Source organism: Mytilus trossulus, chromosome 1 (assembly GCF_036588685.1).
Source record: "Mytilus trossulus isolate FHL-02 chromosome 1, PNRI_Mtr1.1.1.hap1, whole genome shotgun sequence".
NCBI lineage: Eukaryota > Metazoa > Mollusca > Bivalvia > Mytilida > Mytilidae > Mytilus > Mytilus trossulus.
In genome coordinates this window covers 100,036,741-100,045,020 of record NC_086373.1, presented here as the reverse complement: position 1 = coordinate 100,045,020, position 8,280 = coordinate 100,036,741, and positions in this window count along the sequence as shown.

The window sequence follows — 8,280 nt, the reverse complement described above, 5'->3', positions numbered from 1 at the left end:
ATGTAAATCATTAACAAGTAATTTAATTTGGCACAACTTTTTGGAATTTCAGATACTCAATGCTCTTCAACTTTGTACTTGTTTGGCTTTATAACTATTTTAATTTGAGCGTCACTGATTAGTCTGATGAAGACGAAACGCGCGTCTGAAGTATAAATTATGAGCATGTTGTCCTTGATAACTGTTAATGCTAGTTATTCATTATTATTGAAACTTTTCGGAAACACTCATCCCCCAAGAAGTTATCCAAAGCAACCTTTTTCGTTCTATTGGGGTAAGCACATTGTTGGCTTCCTCGTTCAGTCTGTAAAACAAAAATTGAAACTAGTCTTCGGCAAGAAAGGCTTTCAGAATTGGGATTTACTTAGTCAGCCTATAATCATATTAAGTTTACTGTATTTTTCTAGATCTTTAGTGACTGACTCTTTCGATTTTGATATACAAAAACATCTTCACAAAATAGAATTTACACAAATAGACAACTGATATACAAAACAAATGTTCGCACTTATTATTAATGATACGGGAATGTGTAACCTAAATACTAAGTGTATTTTACAATATAAAAAATATATAATATATAACTGATAATAAGAATATGTGATTATTAAAAAGTGGCATACATTTGTAAAATCATTCCGAGTAAATTACAGTTTTGAAATGTATATGTTAGAGTGTTTTATTTATCATAGAAAATATGTATAAATATATTTTGTTACCTAACATTAATTGTTAGTGAAATATAAGTAGTATGACTAATAAACTTTATTTATTGTATAGCAATATAATATTTCCCACAGAAAGCAACCAAAAGTTAGCGTGCAATAAATTCTAATATTGCACTAGTGCAATAAATCTTCAAAATGCATGACGTCATCAACGACAAAAACTTAGTTTAATCAATTTTTTATTTTCAAATATTATATTGTTATACAATAAAAGGGTTATTGCATGAATATTGGGGAATATTGTTCCTCGTAGAACATATGTTGCACTCGCAAGCTCGTGCAATATAAAATTCTACTCGGGACAATATTCCCCAATATTCATGCAATAACCCTATAATATTGTATATGTTTTCATTACTCCATTGTAAACAACAGAATCAAACGACCGGAATGAAAAAGTAAAAACACAAAAATACTGAACTCCGAGGAAAATTCAAAAAGGAAAATCAAAAATCAAAAGGCAAAAGGCAAAATCAAAAGTCCAAACACATCAAACGAATGGATAACAACTGTCATATTCCTGACTTGGTACAGGCATTTTCTTATGTAGAAAATGGCCTTTTAGGATGATTTCGTCGTCTGTTTTATCCAAAGTACTGCCGTAAAACAAAATAAAATCGTAAAAATATCAAGAACAGGACAAATAATACAGAAGATGCGTTGGTGAGTCTTTACTATACTATTAAATCTGCATGTCTCGTCTATATAAGACTCATTAGTGGTCGTGTATGGAAACAATTATCAGGCAAAATCAACAATTAGGTTGAAATGGATAGAAACCAGAAATTCTAAAACCAAATGTGACAAAAATGGCCTAGTCTGTTTATACATGGGGATACATAAAAACCTTGCTATACAGAATGATCTTTTTTTATTAACAGTGATTTAAAAAATAATGTATTAATGATATGTCACACCATCACATTAGTCTGATGATACGTTCATCAGCAGTGGAATCGATCCAGAGGTTGTTATAACAAAGATAGCAGTCTCATAATTAAGAAAGCAAGACTATTTTACAACTCTATACAACTACATTAAGAAGCATTCAATATTCAGTATTCTGAGTCAGAATTTCGCTCTACTGTATGTCCTTTTTTATCAGGTCTTCAACGTAAGCATTAGGCTTTGAGATTTCAAATATTTAGGCACCGAGCATCCATAAAGAGACATCTATTGTAGAACTGAAAAATGATTTTTCTTCTTCGTACTTTATGAACCAGTTGGCATAACTTCCTACGATCTAATAGTTGTCCTAGAATAGTGTCAAGTTCCATAAAGATCCAATAACACCTCTTTTGTCACGCTTATACGCTGGAAGTTTCTGTAACTTGCTTACTTTTAAGATAATGGTATATGAGTTGTTGACAAGCTGTGGTTGTCGATGAAAATTCGTTGATGTAAGTTTAAAAAATGAACAACAACATATGCATGATGATTTTGTTAGTGCAGGGTTTATCCAGGTGTTCTACTTTATTAAACTTGCATGAAACCATTCTTCGCAATTATCGCGTGCAAAAGCTCGGTTATCCCATATGACAGATTAACTACAGATCTTGCAATGGGCATGGCTACTTTTGTGTTCGAGGGGCGAGTTTTGGCTATCAACTGACAGCTAAATAAGGCTTAATTTTATGTATAATTGATTTTGTCTCCATGCCATGATGGTGGTGGTTCCGTTGTAAGTTCTGTAGCAAAACGGCTGATTGTAAAATCTGGATTTTTTTTCTATTGAATGCGTTTGTCTAACCGTATAGTGTGTGTCGTCGTGTCGCCTTTTTCGCGATTTTTTATATACTAGTACTTGGCAGGTCATGGTTTTACTGTGTATAATGTTCGTTGAATAGAAGATGTAAAGAACATACACTTTTTTGCTGACAGATTACAAATAAATACGAGTACTTCAATCGCGTTGCCGAATTTAAGCGTTTCTTAAATAAACAACACGACGGGTGCCACATGTGGAGCAGGATCTGCTTACCCTTCCGGAGCACCTGAGATCACCCCATGTTTTTGGTGGGGTTCGTGTTTTCTATGTTGTGTCATGTGTACTATTGTTTTTCTGTTTGTCTTTTTCATTTTTAGCCATGGCTTTGTCAGTTTGTTTTAGATTTATGAGTTTGACTGTCCCTTGGGTATCTTTCGTCCCTCTTTTAAACGTCCGCAAACATAGCGAAAAAACATTTTATCGGTCGATTTATGACTTTGAACAGCGGTATACTACTGTTGCTTTTTTTAAAAGCACTCAAAAATTACGAACTTCTAAAATCGTGAATTGAAAATAAAGAATTAATCTTCCTCCTTGCGATGGACATATGGTATCTACATGTTAAGGCTTTATAATTATATAGATATAGGAAGATGTGGTGTGAGTGCCAATGAGACAACTCTCCATCCAAATAACAATTTGAAAATTAAACCATTATAGGTTAAAGTACAGCCTTCAACACGGAGCCTTGGCTCACACCGAACAACAAGCTATAAAGGGCCCCAAAATTACTAGAGTAAAACCATTCAAACGGGAAAACCAACGGTCTAATCTATATAAACAAAACGAGAAACGAGAAACACGTATATATTACATAAACAAACGACAACTACTGTACATCAAATTTTGTATTATATCTTTGTCATTACTAACATTGAATAGTAATACTAATTATCAAAATGGTACGGATATATTGTTGACGATCCCTTTATGCAAAAAATATGTTACACACATCCGTGTTACGTCTAGCATGTTGCCGATATTAAATATGTTAGTAAATGTTAATTGTTTGAAAAAAAACATATCATTCTGGGATGATCTTTTTAATACTATTTTTAAGATGACGTAGAACATAGTACAGGTAACATTAGTATTTACTAGTCAGAAATAGTATATGTATGAATGAATAAATCCAAAATGGAAAACTAAACATGTTGCAAAATAGATATAGAAATATAACATCTTCCTCCAGAAAAGTGTAACCTGGTTGTCATATATAAAAACTCGCAATTTTTGTAAGACCATTATTTGTATCAGTCACTACTCCACTATTCCATCATTATAAATAAATGTTTGTACCATTTCCGTTCCTGTTTGATGATTGTCATAAGATATTACTTAGATAGTTTGTTGGCAAGTGGTGTTTGAATTACTTGAGGTATGCATTACTACGGCTAAAATTCAACGCTCAACATTCGCTCCCGATTCGGTTCTAGATCTATATTGCCAATTTTATTTATCAGTTTGAGCATACACTATGAAACCATTTGTAGCTATGTGGATTTAAATAAATCATCATTAATACCGGAATTCAAACTTGTGTATACTAGATGCGCGTTTCCTCCACAAGACTCATCCGTGACGCTCGAATTAAAAAAGTAAAAACAATCAAATCAATCAAATCAAGTACAACGTTGGAGACTTTATGTGATGTGTGCGATCCCACATTCAAAATTGTGTACAAATCTTGTTTCAAGCTTCCTGTATTTAACTGCGACTTTGTCGTCGACTCATTTTACCGTTTGCATCGAAATGTTTAACGGGCTGCTCTTCCTATTCTTTGCCAGATATAAGGTGAAAGACGAAAGCGAAGGAATGGAAGAATTTATTGATCTTTAGATGAAAGTAATAAAAAAAAAAAGCTGTTGAAGGTAATCACTATGAATAGGAGCACTACTTTAAAAGCAACCTGCGTTTCAAGAAGTAGTGATCATGAAAGTGTAAATCACATCTTATATTTAATGAAGTTATATATCAATACGCACTTGATGTTTTTTGGAAAAGAAAACACAGCGAAGAATAATTTCTCTATAAATTTAGTGAACACAAATTTGGTACTATTAAAATGAGTGTTTTTTCATCGTATAACTGCCATGAACTCGAATTATTTTTCAAAGCACAGAAACGGTTTTCAGCAATATCTGAACGTTTGGAAAATGCGATGTTATGTAACATAAAAAAAAAGATACAAGATAAAAGTTTGCGATAATATAAAATCGAGTCGATTGGCTAAAGTAAACCATAAAGACTGTTCGACCTTAAAGTCGATTGAGGTGCGCAGCCTAGGTCAAAAACCTTTCTTAGCGAGGAGTTTATTAATTTTTCTACATTACTCTAAAGTCTAATTCTACTGAATGAATAATTGAATCTGCAATTCAAAACCTCAGGTGTGTAGGTAACTAAGAGAGGGGATAGAAATGTTTATCTGAGCATATATCTCATTGATGAATTTCTGTTTCATGGATAGGTATTAAGAATGATATGATCAACGCATTATATTTTGTGTATCTCAAAAGAAGTGATAAACATCGGAAGATTTACATATCAAGTCAGTACCATAGGATTTTGATTGCATTTCATGCTATATAGATATAGGGTGTGAGTGCCAAAAACTACATTCAGCAATGAGGGACTTTTGTGGTGAAGCATATGACAATACTGATTGAAGCATTCTCAGGTTGAAGTTTTTAAATAGAAGAAATAGAAGCAAGTTGTTTCCTTGGTGCAATCATTATATGCAACACTTATATGTGTGTGAAATACGGTGGATGAATAACATGGTACAACAAACTATATTGTTGTTTAACCAGGCGAATATCTGCTCTGCTTTTCACATATTTTTACAACCGTTGCTGAAAACCTACGTGTGCATGGTTATATAGTCAGTTAGTAACTTGAAATAAATCAATTTTAGATATGCTTCCTACTCTTCGCAGGTGATACAGTGATAATCGGGGGATGCCCGATGCTCTTGAGAATATATTAGATAAACTTCTTGTTTATAGATATAAGAAGATGCGGTATAAATTCCAATGAGACAACTCTCCATCCAAGTCACAGTTTGTAAAAGAAAAACCATTATAGACCAAAGTACGGTCTTCAACACGGAGCCTTGGCGCACACCGAACAACACACTATAAAGGGCCTCAAAAATTATTAGTGTTAAACCATTCAAACGGAAAACCCAACAGTTTAATCTATATAACAAAAGAAAAACATTTGTGAACCACATCAACATATGATTACTACTGAACATCAGTATCCTGACTTATGACAGTTGCAAACAAATGCAGCGGGTTTAAAGGTTTTGATAGATACCAACCTTCACATTTACCCGAAACAATAGCATAACATGATAACTTATTAGAAAGATACTTTACTGTACAACATAGGTAAAAAAAAAAGAGCAAAAAAGAATAAAAATAGTTGCAAGTTTTAGTTTTCGTAAAATATGACAAAAAATACAGTATGATTGGTACTATGACTATGACAACACATATTTAACAGTAAATAGTTTTATGTATACCTTGGAGTTTCCTTCATAATAACAGTATGTTTTTTTCCAACAGAACAGTATGCTAAATTAAGACGCTTGCCTTGGTTTGTTTTAAAATCTACTTATATCTCACCAGAACCGAATATGCTATTATTAGTTGTATGTATCAAGAAAAATTTAATATTTGGTCGTCTGCTTTAACTATGCGTACACAGTAACGGGTTTTCATCAAGCCAAAGAAATGAAGTCGGTACTTAATATTTTTTTTAAACTTATTTTAAAAGGATCCATAAATGATCCTGTTGGTGATCTTTGACATATATCTATGTTTGTTACTAGGAAACAAAAGTTGTTAAAATTATAACTCTAAAAGATAAATAAGCTTAGTGTTGACGATTATCTTTTAAGTAAATTTTATCTGATAAGAGGTTATCAAGATGTGGTCTTTGGATGATTGACAGCGCTTAAAAATCGAGCGTATTGCCACTGATCAACAAATTCAATGAACTTTTAAGACATACTAATATTAATTGATGTACTATTAAATTTATTCTGTAATATTACACAAATGTTCTACATTGTTATCAGGAAATGTTTTCCATCTATAAAAACTTCAATTCATTACACTTGTGTTTTGTACTTATAATGTCTGCCCTTAATATGAAAACCTTTCTGTTTAACCAATTAGAACTTAAGCATAGCTATCGTTTTTGAAAGATAAGATATCCACCTCATATCCCCTGCAACCCCAAGAAATGTTCTGCTAGCTCTATAATGCATAGCATTGTTAAAGAACAATTTATGCAACCCCAAATAACAGCATTATATTCAACAATTTGGAGCACCAAACTTTATATATAATTTGAAAAAACACTATGAATATTACCACCTAACAGTTTGGAGTTATCTATAACACGACCAAGAGCTCTATTTGCAGAAGCTGCAACAACTCTGAAGTAGTTACAGTATGATCTAATAATTCACGTAGAACTAGTCCTAAATAAGTATAAGCTAGGAATTGTATAGTCGCTTGGTAGAAGTAGTATATAGAATATTTAATGATATTATAATAATTATTTCCACAATTACTAATATTACTTTTGTCACTTGAGTCAGTATTATTGTTCATACTGCTATCTACACGCCATGTATGTATTTACATGTAATGCGTTTTTAAGGTAACACGATACCGAATGACGTTACGCCACGAGTTATCGTTCCTGACGTTCACACATACAAGCCAATGCAGCAGGTTCTGCAATCACGAAGTGATTTTAGATTTAAAAAAAATCTTTTGGTAACTATGTGCCATTTTTAACGGAAACTTTTCTAGATGCAGAGAGCCGAGAGTTTTGATGCAATACGACACGGTTAACTTATTTGACATAGATTGAGATTGCTTTACCGTTTTCGGGCAATTCTTCTGCCCATTGTTAACCTTTAAAAATGTATTGCTTTACTTTAAATATTCTGTTTCTTGAATATTTTTAACATCTGCACGATTTATCTATATATGTTCTAATGCATAAAAGATTGAGTTTTGTCACTTTATTTTATTCTTGGTTTATTGTTGCAATACATACTTATTCATGATGCACGCCGTATCCCCATGAAATTTTCTTTTAAACGTAGAAATCTATCCTATAGAAACTTAGGATGGTGCGTAAAAAATAGGAACTGTATAACTATTAATTCCCGTAAAAATAGTCGCAAAAAACACCGCTCGGGCAAAATGGAAAAAGGTTATCACCTGGATGAGAATTCGAATAGAATTAGGCGAAAAAAAACAATACATTGCACAATCAGACATTGGTCTGTAGAGAGTGAATCCGATATAGTTTCTGAAACATTTATGAAATAAAGTGCTAGCTTTGTATTCCTATTGACCAAATCCACACGGGACAAACAGCAAATTCGGAATGAGGCCTAAAAAAGTTAATGTAGACTGAGAAATACATGAGAACTTGATTCGGCAAAAACAAAATTAAAAACAATTAAGGTCCAGTTAAAGTCTGATTTAAGACAACCCCATGTATCCACTTGCGTGCATAAACGCAATTTGAGTTGATAGGCAGGACTGGCTCTAGTCAGACTGGTTCCGTTACAATTTTTTCTCTCGAAATTTACAAGCAAACGACCGACTAACTTTTTATTCAAACGACAGAAAGAGACTTGTTTCGTAGTGAGTACAAATACATTTTACATTTCTGACAATTAACATAATTTATATATTTTTTTATTATTCTACGAATTACACCCCAAGGGTAACTAGGGAATAGAAAATGGTC